The sequence below is a fragment of the Pteropus vampyrus genome, unplaced genomic scaffold (genome assembly GCF_000151845.1).
Source record: "Pteropus vampyrus isolate Shadow unplaced genomic scaffold, Pvam_2.0 Scaffold58, whole genome shotgun sequence".
Classification (NCBI taxonomy): domain Eukaryota; kingdom Metazoa; phylum Chordata; class Mammalia; order Chiroptera; family Pteropodidae; genus Pteropus; species Pteropus vampyrus.
The window spans coordinates 2,369,678-2,381,787 of NW_011888839.1; the positions used below are offsets into that span (position 1 = coordinate 2,369,678).

Below are 12,110 nucleotides of genomic sequence, written 5' to 3' on the forward strand. Positions count from 1 at the left end.
GGAGTTTGTCTCACTCCTGTTCTTGGCGTCTCAGCCCAGGAGCTCTGTTGCGTGGCCTCACGTGTCACACAGGAGTTTACCCTCAGCAATCTCATAATGTCAGAGCTTCAGCTGAGAGCAACAATCAAGGTGGTGGAAATAGAGATTTTGCAGCCTGAACCAGTCCAAACTGATGAAGGAAGACACACAGGGACCAGAACTAATTCACATACGTATTAGCCACCTTACATACACGTTGTTCCAAGCACTAATGTTTTTATTTTAATCTCAGAAGCTTGTATACCTTTTAGAAAAATAGCTTTTACTAAAAAAAATTTTTTTAATTGTTACAAAAATGAATGCTGCTGATAACTTTTGAACTATGTGGTTTATATGTACATAGAAGTTGCTAAAATAGTACAGAAAGAACCCATATGCTCTTCACCCAGATTTCCCTAATGTTAACATCTCCTGTAGCATAGTATAATTATCAAAACCTGGAAGCTATCACTGATATAGTACTATTAACTATCCTACACACCTTATTTAAACTTAGTCAGTTTTCCCACTAAATGTCTTTTTCTGCCGAGTTCCACATTGTATCTAGTTGTCATATCCCCTTATTCTACTTCAGTCTGTGACAGTTTTTCCTTGCCTTTCAATGACCTTGACACCTTTAAAGATGACTGACCAGTTACTTTGTAGAATGTCCCTTATTTTTAGCTTTTCTGTTTTCTTATAACTAGAATGAAGTTATGCATTTTGGGTAAGAATATCCCCAATGTGTCTACGGCCATGCCACCCTGAACAAGCCCAATCCCATCTGATCTCGGAAGCTAAGCAGGGTTGGGCCTGGTTAGTACTTGGATGGAGACCACCTAGGAAGACCTGCTGTTCTATAGGCATAAAAAAGGGAAAAAAAAGAAAGAAAGAAAGAAAGAAAAGAATATCCCTAATGTGATGTTGTGCCCTTCTTCGTGCATATCAGAAGGTCCGTGGTGTAGATATATGTCTTATTCCTGGTGACATTAATTTGGATCACTTGGTTAAAGTGGTATCTGCCTGATTTCTCCACTGTAAAGTTACTATTTTTCCCTCTTGAAGATTACCTTATAATGATAATTATATTTTGCCTAAATTAATATACATATTTAAATGCCACCTTTTAGAAAAGTATTTGAGACAAATTATAATACAAGATATATACAGTTAAGGTTGCGTGTCCTTTCTCAACAAACAGTCCTTACCTGTTTCCTAAGCCTAAAAAAGGTCATTTTTCTTCTTAATCCATTTCCTGTTTTCTCTGAGAATACTCAGGTACAGCATTTACCCCAAGATAACTCGCAGATTACAGTCCCAAACTTACCCCCAAAGTTTGTCACAAAATATCTCACTTTTATTATTATTTTCTCATCACTCTAGTGTATCGATAGTCTTTGGGAACAAATGGCATTACTCTATTTATAGCATTCTATTTTTAGTAGTGGTGCTTTCATTTACAAAATAGTTAATTCTTGATCACTGAAAATGTCAAATCCTAGAAAACCATAGCATTCCTACGCATGTTAGATCACTCTAGAACATTTAGTGGAAGATTCATTTGATGAATCTGATTTATGTATGCATCTGTTATATTAGAATTAGAGACAAGATCTGTTTAGAAATAACTCCAAGAACAGTTTTTATATTTTATCTTCACATTAGAAACCAGACAGATTTGCTTCAGCCTCAGTTTATGTAAAATTAAATTAACACTGACAGTGAGTTGCACTTTTTTTTCTAAATGAGAAAATGGGTTAAATCAAGTCATCTTCTGGTTCTACCAATTCCAATTTCTAAATATTCCTTGGCTACATCTACTTCTCTCCAGCCTCACCATGTCTCATAATTTGTCTCCCAGACACCGAGTCTTGCTCCTCTCAAATTCTATCTACTCACTTACTCCACAATGAGCTTTAAATAGCAAATAAGACCAGGTCATCTCCAGCTTTGAGTCTTAAGTGGCTTCCCACTGCCCTGAGGCAGAGATGATCTATGCAGCAAGCCTGGAGTGAGCCCTCTGGATAAACTGGTGATAAAATGATCCCCTGCGTAGCTGAACAAGTTAATCTCCCAGCCACAAATCAGAATCAACTGGGGAGCTTGTTAACAATATAAATCCACAGATCTTGCCCACTCAGAGGAGGAACCTGGGATCTGCACTGGAACAAGCTTCCGAGGTTATTCAGATTTGGGGGGTAGCTGAGGAGCCACTGATTAGACACACCAACATGATATTAGTTCTGGCGGGGTAGTGGAGAGAATTTCCAAATTTCTGTAGTGCTGTTGCAATCTTGCCACAATTATCAAATGTACCTAAATTGATTTTAAATTACATTAAATTTAAAAATCAGCTGAATGAGAAGAACTGGCATTTTCTTATTCCTGTTGAATTTGCACATATTATGAGAATATTATAATTTTTAAGAAAGGTGTTAATTTTATTTCCTAACACTCATTAAACTTAACTCTCTAGTGAGGTGGATATAATCCTTTTGGAATCATGATATGAGGTCTTATTGTCTTATTTCGAAGATCTCAACCAGTGCAGTGTCCAGCGACATTTACCAAGCTCTGGTTCCCATATTTTAAAACCCAGGCCAGGCAGTGTGCCTGGTTGTGGAATATAGAAGCACTATACTTCATGCTGGCACCCAAGGTTTGAAGGACAAACACAGTCAGCTCCAGTGCTAAATATGTCTTTTCAGTCATTCCCAATATTTTCAAATTTAAATAAAAATTAAGCAATTTCAAAAACTCAGGCAAGCAATTATTAAGTCAAGTTTATTATACTTTTACAGGGGTCAAGACATTCCAACACTCCTACGTGTGACTTACATAAGCCTCAGCATAACTCCCAACAGTAATTCTTAGCCTTGTATTCATAAACAAAATACATATTACACCAATGAGGTGTTAGGTCAAACTAAATATTTAATGTGAACACATACTTGATCTCCCAACTAAGTAAGAGGAGTGGCATATAACCAGGCTTGTGTACAGTCAACATGCACCTCCCTCCACTCTGGTCTTGCAGGTCCTGCAGTTTTACTTATGGGAGAAGAGCTAGCAGAAGATGAGGTGGGGAACCTCAAGTCAGTAAGGACTGGCCTGTGATAGACTCTAACTAACTACCTGGTTTCCTGCGCTCCTCCGTTCTGAGTCACAACCACATGGAATGAAGATGCCTCCTTTTCTTGTGCTAAATGTGTATTTTTTAACTCTCAAGAAAAACTTGAGAACATAAGTTATGACAAAATCTTGATTAAGGAATGAAGTTTCTTTTGGGGATACTTTCTGTTTTGGTTAATTAATGAGGAAAATATAGGTATTGAGCTAGATCTTTATCATACACTCTGACCATATGCAAAACAAAGAAAAATGAAAAGTGCATCGAATGTGATGCATTTGAAAATTCAATAGTCTGTTATGTTTAACTATCTCCTTTCCTGTTTGGAGTCTAAAATCTAAAACCAATAAGCTCCAAATGAATGAGTCATAAAATCACCTGGGAGAACAAGGCAAAGGTTTCTCCAATTGCCACTTTTATCCTTTGTAGAGCTTTTCATTTGGGATTACTAGAATATTTTTATGACAAGATAATTGATTGACTCATTACCGCAGTGCTAAACCACACTGCATTTTATTTGTTTGGAGTGTATATCTTCGAAGAATTAAACAAGACATCTAAAAGTAAAACCAGAAAACTTAAAATGCTTCGAAGTCACAGAGAAAGCGATGCTAAGTACCTGGATGAACTGCTGAAGTTGAATGCTGAATTTAGCCCGGAGCCTGCTAGACCCTAAATGAACTTGGGTAAATTACCCTCAACTTTAGGAGCCACAGCTCCTTTAGCCACAAAATAAAAATATTATTTACCTCAAGGGCTATTATATTACCCATGGATTCAGTGAACAAATGCCTTCCCTGACTAAGGACAGTCTTCCCTTCTAGCTGGCTTCTCTCTCTCCACCTTCCTTCCAGGGTCCAGGCCTTTTAGCACAGGAAAGGTCTGCTCTGTGACCCACACTAGTAACTGCCAAGGACCAACAGACCCATCATCTGCTCTTGGCTCCAGCGTGCTGGCCACTTGCCTTTACTCTGCAGCTTCTTCATCCTGACCTCAGGATGCAGGATGAAGGGTCCAAATAGTCTTTTATCCTCCCAGAATCTCTGAATTTCTTAGGTGGGCCACTTAAGGACCTCTGGCTCCCTGCAGGCCTCTTGCAGGCTGTGGAGAGCTGGGAGCTGCTGCAGGCCCATCTATTAAACCAACTTCTTCTTCAGGGATATCCCAAGGCAGATGTGCCAGCTAGTAGATATTACCGACCTCCTAGGGATCAGAAGGGGTGCAGGACACAAAGCTTTTTGCTTTTGCCTCCACCTACTGATCATGGCTTCTGGACACCTGCCCAAAGAGGAGTGGTTAGGACACACGTGTCTCACTGCTAGCTTCCCTACATTTTCCTTCCTCTTTCACACATTCTCCCTACCATATGTCATAGGCTGACGTCTCTCTGTCCCTGCCTTTTATTATGATCTAGCCCACAGGACAGCTTTTAATAGGTGCTAAAGAAATTCTCTCTCCACAAAGCTTGTCTTTCAAAACAAATGCTTTTCTGCAGACCCAGAAGTCCTACTCTAGGTGTGACAGGTTGGCTAGTGAATCTTTCTCTTTATATTCCTGCTGTGGCACTTCTAATCCTTCCTCAAGGCAAACCAGATATTTCTGATCTGAAAATGGTCATTTGTACTTTATTTCAAAGAACATATAGGTTCTTCAGAAAAATTTCCTGTATCGGTTTCTCTTTCTACCTCTCATTTTCTCTCTCCTAATGAAGCAGGGCTGAAAGACCTCTCCAAAAAGAATAGCTTAAACTGGGAACTTGGAGAAACAAAGAGAGAAGGAGGATAGTTAAGAATGAAGCAAGCCATGTGGCTTTTTGCTTTACCATATCAACTCCTGCCTTTTGGTCATGTATCTATCCGAAGATGACTGGATCAAAACACGAAATCTCCTTTCCTTTAAATACTATTTCAAAAGACAATATACATCCTGTCCTATTAGAACTTCAAAACAGATTTTCAGGCCCATCACAATTGCAGAAAGGTCTTGTGCTACCTAATGGTTCATCACACATAAAAGATTCTGCGCATACTCAGTCACAGTTCTATGAAATATTTTGTGAAATACAAAATACAGACATGTTATTCAACTTCTTCTAGGACATAGTTCTGTAGGCAAGGTAGAGATAAGTAAGTCAGGGCCTGCAAGGCAGGAATTGATAATCTAATGAGAGAACAGAGAGGAGATAAGCAGCTATATAATCAGCAGTAAAACAATGGAAAATAAAATGCTATGGAAGTGCCAACAGTGGATCATAAAGGACACTTCTCACATGTGATCCCATATAGGCGACACTGAGTCATGTGCTAGAAAAATGCTCTAACAGGTGTTTTATAGCCAGGGCAGAAGTGGCCTCCACGAGTATGAGTTCTTCTAATGACCACTAAAAAAACCACCTTGAACCAAATCATCATGGTTCAAGTATATTGGCTTCTGACCAAGTGGAGGAGGTTGAAGTGTAGCAAAGCCCACAGACTGAATGGCACTTCTCTATACCAAGCTTTGGGAAATGTTGGATGGTAGACAGGAGCCAGGAATAGACTACAAGAGCTGGCACAGAAATCTGCTGCAGTTCTACATGGTATTCTAAGCTGTTGATTGAGCACAGACATGTGCTTTGGGAACCCGATAAATGAAGGGTAAGGTTGCTATTGTGCTATGAAACTTGAGACCACACTCTTTATCTCCAGAATTTTCATCCAGATGGAAGGCAGAGAGCAGTGATCGAAAGGAGGTCTCAATGAACACAGAGAGCTGGCAAGGGTCAACTGCAAAAGCAAATAGGGAGAATACTCAAAACTGGAGAACACTGACATTACTAAAGATTGGATCTGGAAATTGTTGTGTATTTGATAAATCCTTTAAGGAAGAAGATGATGGAGTCAAGAATTAGAAAAGCCAACTTTGTTGGAAAACTAATAAATCTAGTGAATGAAATCAAGCACAATTTAGAATAAGCAACCCAAATATTCATTGGAAAAATGTTGCCAGGAACGTGGAAATTAAAATATATCCACTTAAATAAACATCTAAAGGTCTCTCTTATTTCACAGCATGTGTGAGGAGCTGGCAAAGCCCTTATCACAGGGACCACGGTACAACTCTGGGCCTGGAATGTGACCCATGTATTTTTTACTCCATTGTACCATAATGGTGTGAAAAGCTTAGGAAACTGTCATTCAACCCAAAGTCTAGAAAAAGGTGAGTCATGGGTTAGTCAGCCCTGTCCAGGCAAGGGGACAGTGATTCTGGTTATTTTGCCTCCATGCAAATGAATAAATTCATGTTCTAGCTTGCCATTCAGATCAGAGAACCTGAAGGGAGAGTCAACAAAGCAAAATGCAAGACCACATCTGTGACACAATCTAGATGGTGAATTTGGACATTAAGCAAAGGAAGCAGGACAAAACTTAAACTAAGCAGTTTCTTGGTGTCAGCTTCCTGTGTGTTAGTAATATGTGGCTTATAGAAACAAGTGCGGAGTTCTGATGTATAGAAGACTTTGTAGCCAGCCCTATGATAGGAGGACAAAGACTCAGAAAACATTTCTTGATTCTACCATCAGAGGAAACAGGGCATTGTTTATACACAATTTCTTCTTGGTTTACTACATTTGTCTAAGGCAGAGGATGACAAGATCTGGGTTTTAAGGGCCAAATCTTTCCCTCCATACACACACAAAATGATAGAACTGGAGAGGTACCAGAAAAGGGGAGAAACAAACGTACGACTCAGAAAAGTAGGCGCTGGAATTGGTCATGGTATGTGGAGCAAAGTGGATCATCATAAAGTCCAGAAGCCTGATGACAAATAACAAAATCTATCCCAGAGGACAAAATTTAGGTTGAGAAAATTGAAGACTTGAAACAATCTTCAGACAGTGTATGTCACCTGTGTAGACCTCAGATTCACATCTGTAAAATGAGGAATTTAGATTAGACAATCTCTGAGATCAGAGTCAATGTGAATTTCATTACTAAATGATATTTAAGAATTAATAGAAAGCAGAAGAATTAGGCCAAGGCAGAGTTATTCCATAAAATGTCTTCTGTGACACACTGCATTAAAAACAATAAAAATCCCGTCCTAAGGTAGAGTTTGATCAAAACAAACAAACAAAAGAAGCAACAGCATGTAATTTATGCACAAAGATTTTTAAAACTTGGTTCTATGAGATCATGAGGAGGAAGCTACAATGCAAGAAAAGGTTGATGGAAGGGAGACAAAGTGAAAAGAAAATAAAATAATTTGAGACCTTAAAAGGAATTTATGCTTTATACCGCTAAGATTTTCATTGGTTTTAGAGGTAGAAAAAGAAATGCCAAGTTGTCTCACAAATGTTTTTTAAAAACTGTGAGCACATTTTTAAAGTACTTTACAAATATACAGTGGTTACAATTCTTGTTACCATGAAAACTAGTTTATCGGGAACACAGATGCTTTGAATCCCCAGGGCACTCAGCACTTACTCAGGGACATTTGAATATATGCTACGAAAGCAGTAGTTGACCACCAAAAGCACAGATGGGCTCCTGAAACAATTAATATGACAAAATAATAATCTTGAAATAATGATGGTAAAATTTAGGAGGGACAAAAAGCTCCAAATGCAAAGGAACAAGTTGAAGGAATCAGAAGAGTTTAAATCTTTAGTGTCTTTTAGGTCACTATTAGTATGAATATTAAAGCAAGTTTTTGAAGGTTTTAGCTAAGCTCTTAGAAATCTCATGCTTTCATCAAGACTACAGAACAAGAGAGAATGCATTTTAAAACTGAAATAAATGGTAATAATGCTATTACAAACATCCTAGATATTAGATAGCTTTAACACCTGTTTCTTGAGAATATGTGCCAATTTTCTGGGAATTAGAGTGCTTATTTTCCCACTGCTTCCATCCTCACTCCTGTCATCTTTGCAAAAATCATCAATAAGAATATGATGAAAGTTTTCCTGCATTAGAGGAAGTCTACACTGCTGTACTCTATCTGCTGTCAACGATGATCGACAGCTCCACGAAGCCAAGAAGTAGCCTAAATGTTTAATGAGGCAGGAAAGTCATTCTTCAGTTGCAATGCAGACCCACCAGACAGCCTGAAAAGATCACCTCTGTTTGTTTTAAACTAGGGATAGACTGCTGAATATTTAATGAGTTCCACAGTATTCAGCTCTGTGTGGGGCCGAGCGAGGGTCAGGGTATGGCTGCCTGCTGCTCCCTGCAATTTCAGATTCCCTCAGGTTTATTAAAGGTGAGAGATACCATAGTCAAACCAAGACAGTCTCCAGCAGCACCCTCTGTAGCCCTGTATACATGAAAAAAAAAGGGGGGAGGTCACTTGCCTGTCCTGGGGAAGCAATGTTAAGAATTAGGTGCAATCTTTCAGGAAAAATGAGCGGTAGAGCTAGCATTCATTGCTCTTAATCACAAAGGTGGGGAAGAACGATAGTGTTAGGAAAGAGAAGCAATCAAAGATCCTTGTGATTACGCTGGGAAAGAGAACTTGCACCCGTGGATCCCATCATGGTATACCTTACCCTCTACACCCTCAACAATCCTAGTCCAAGGAAACAATACTTTTGTGAATGATTTCCTCATAGCCAGTTTTAATCTTTAACTGATTTAGAAACTGTTGCAATAATGTGAGTGAGAGTTGATAGTGGCTTGGACAAGGCCGGCAGCAGTAGAAGTGGAACAAAGAGGCATTTGCTGATTGATTGGATATAGATTATAAATTTTTTTTTTTTAAAAAAAAAGAGCATCAAGGATGACTCTAAGATTTTGGCTAAACCATTTTGGCCAGACCATTTACTGTGATGAAAAAAGGAATGAGAAAAGCAGTTTTAAGAGGAAAATAAAATGTATAGTTTTAAATGATGTTAAATTTGAAATGCCCTTTAGCCTGAACAGTTGGATGTACTAAGCTTTCAGTCTGAGTCGAGTTATTTGGGATTCACCATTATAGTGATGGAATATAAATAAGTAAATTACCTGGAGAATGTAGGCACTTTAATATTTAGTGGTCAGGAAGTCGAAAAGAACCCTAAGAAGACTGAGGACTTGGTTCTTCAATTTGTCCCCTCATGACTGTAAGATGGGTGCTGCAGACATAACAGAATCTGACTGAAGAAGAGTTGCATAGATGAGGAATAGTGACATTGCTTCTCACGTCTTGTTTTCTGGTAAAGAAACCTAGTAGGAAATCTGCAAACTTTGCCTCAGTCCCACAGGTGAGAATTCTGCTTATGTTCTTGTTGGAAGATAGGCTGGCAAAGTGAGCATCTGGTGTTTTCAATACCTTAGCGGGAGGCAAACCATATGACAAGGCTGGCTATCAACAGTGTCAGCCTCAAAGGTAGACATACTGATTAAGTTTAGACAAAATTAACAAGTATAAATCTTAAATTTTAAAGATACCTACTAAAAAAAAAACCAGAAATAAAGTAAATAGTTTCCTTATTTTGGATAGGAATGAAGGACAATTTAGGAAACTAAAGTTCAGAGAGGATAAGTGACTTGTCCAAGGTCAAGCAGTTACTGCAGAGAGAAAACCAGCTCTCTAGGTCAAGGTGCCTAATCTGGTTCTTTCCACAAAAACAGCCAGTCCTTTTATTTACTGTTGTTAGAGTTATACCCCATGGTCTTACTACTATCATAAATGAATAGTCTTTCTATGTTACACACGTACACAAATACACGCACACACTCCAATCTCCTGATTCATTGTCATAAATCATTTATTTTATTTTTCAGGAGCATTGATAAATGTACTATCAGCACTGTGCTATCAGAACTCCCTCCCATCTTCCTTGGACCCAAACCGTGCATTCACATAGTGCTCAAATAGGAGTAACGGAGCAGTTAGTGCTCAGGCACTAGAAAAAGCTGCTAGTTCCATATGAATTTCGAGCTTATAACCCTGGTATCAGCTTTACCCACCAAGGAATTCTCAAATCTCTCAGTCTTACCACTATCCATCTTGTTCTCCATGCTTGTCATCTAGGAGTCACTGCTCAATAGTTATCTTTTTTTGTTTGTTTCAATCGTGTTTGGTTTTTTTTAATCATGGTAAAATAAATGTAACCTAAAATTTACCATTTTAACAATTTTTAGGTGTACAACTCACTGTCATTAAGTATACTCGTGTTGTTGTGTAACCATTACCACTATCTGTCTCCAGAACTTTTTAATCATCCCTAAGAGAAACTCTGCACCCATTCAGAATAACTTCTCAATCTTTTCTCCCCACCAGCTCCATGGTAACTACTTTTCCACTTTCTATCCCTACAAATTTGCCCATTCTAGGTACCTCATACAAGCAGTGTCATAGAATATACATCCTTTTGTGTCAGGCTTATTTCACTTAACATAATGTTTTCGAGGATTATCCATGTTGTGCTATATATCAGAATTTCATTCTTTTTTATGGTTGATAATATTCCACTATATGTACATACCATATTTTGTTTACCCATTCATCAGTTGATGGACACTTGGGTTGTTTCCACCTTCTTGTCATCCATTCTTCACATTGCCAAGACTGGATGATTTGTCTTCTCTTTTATTATTCTTATTCATCCAGCCTCTATTTGTTCCTGGCTTGTTTCCCTGCAAGTCCTTTGCTGATCTTACTACCTGCAAACTATCTCTAGGCTCTTTAATCATTCTCTTTCTCTCATTCTGACATACAAGTCTTCCCTTTCTCACATACGATTTTGAATACTTCGTCTTCCAACTCAAAAGGTAACTCCAGGTTGCTTTTGCTTTTCAATTCACATATCTAAGTACAACCAGTCACAGACTCTCTTTCCTCTTTGCCCTAAATCAACTGGATTTACTTCAGTCTATACTCTGGTTCATGCAAACCAAATATTTAACCAATGTTCACATATTACCTATCCACTTTCATAAAATAGATCTTTCTACCTAGTTGGAATCCCTCTGTTTGTCTCTTTCCAGCTATCTTCTCAAATGTACCCAAAACATTTCCTTAAATGTTCATAAATCATTTTCCTTAAGAGTCTATGACAAGTCCTAGTAGTCACTAATTGTACCAACAATGTTCTTGATGTTTGTAAATAGATCTGCCTATTGTGGAAATCTGATAGATGGAGCTAACTCTAAATGGTTTCATGGTTGTTGTGCAAGAAAGAGCTTGGGTAAAAGATGTAGTAATCATGGTTTTTATTTTATAATGTTTTGACATCTTGGGGCCCTTGCTGGTGGGGAGAAAAGTCCCTCCTAGGGCTAGCTAACTCCCAGATATCATAAACAGCTCATCGGATACAAACCAATCAATTCAGAGTCCATATCCCCAAGCACTTCCTTTATCTAACTCTCACACACTAAGCCATATTTCCCTTGCCCCAAATCAACCCAGAGCCAGGTATCAGAAAACCAGAGACCACCTCTATAGCCCAGAGCCCACTGCCATTATTCAAACTAGCTAATTGACATTATTCAAACCTAAGCTGTTTCCCCAGTCCTGCCTTGCCTTTCCTGCAGGGAATGCAGTAAAGGCTCTGGGCCGTACGTTCTTTTCACTCCTTCTGCCTCCTGAACAATCCTGGTGCTTCTCTATGTGGCCCTGCTTGCCCTTCTCTTGGGAACTACCAGTAATAAATTCCTCTTTCAATGGCAGTTGCCTCTTGTGTTATCACTCAGTCACCTCCACAAATTAAAAATCTTGAGGGTACAACTGAGAAAAGGACCAGTCAAAACCACCAACGGTATCCATCCATTGTGAAGGGGAGCAAGAATAGTGCAAAAGTTCTTCTATTAACTTGTTCTACCTAAACAGAATCCAAAACCATGCCGTGCAGAAAAGAATTACCATTAGCAGGCTTGATGCTATCTTTCGAAAGGCATGCTTACAAAGCTGGCCCATGGCTGGTGCCTGGGAACTTAAATTTTGGGAGGGTTCCCACCATTATCTACTAAGAATGGCTCACCGTGTATACATTACTTGC

At 38.8% G+C, this 12,110-nt stretch overlaps 1 pseudogene; it reads left to right on the top strand.

Moving 5' to 3' along the window:
* The first annotated feature begins 764 nt into the window (after nt 1–764).
* Nucleotides 765–884, top strand: LOC111740172 (annotated as a pseudogene).
* The last annotated feature ends 11,226 nt before the right edge of the window (nt 885–12,110 follow it).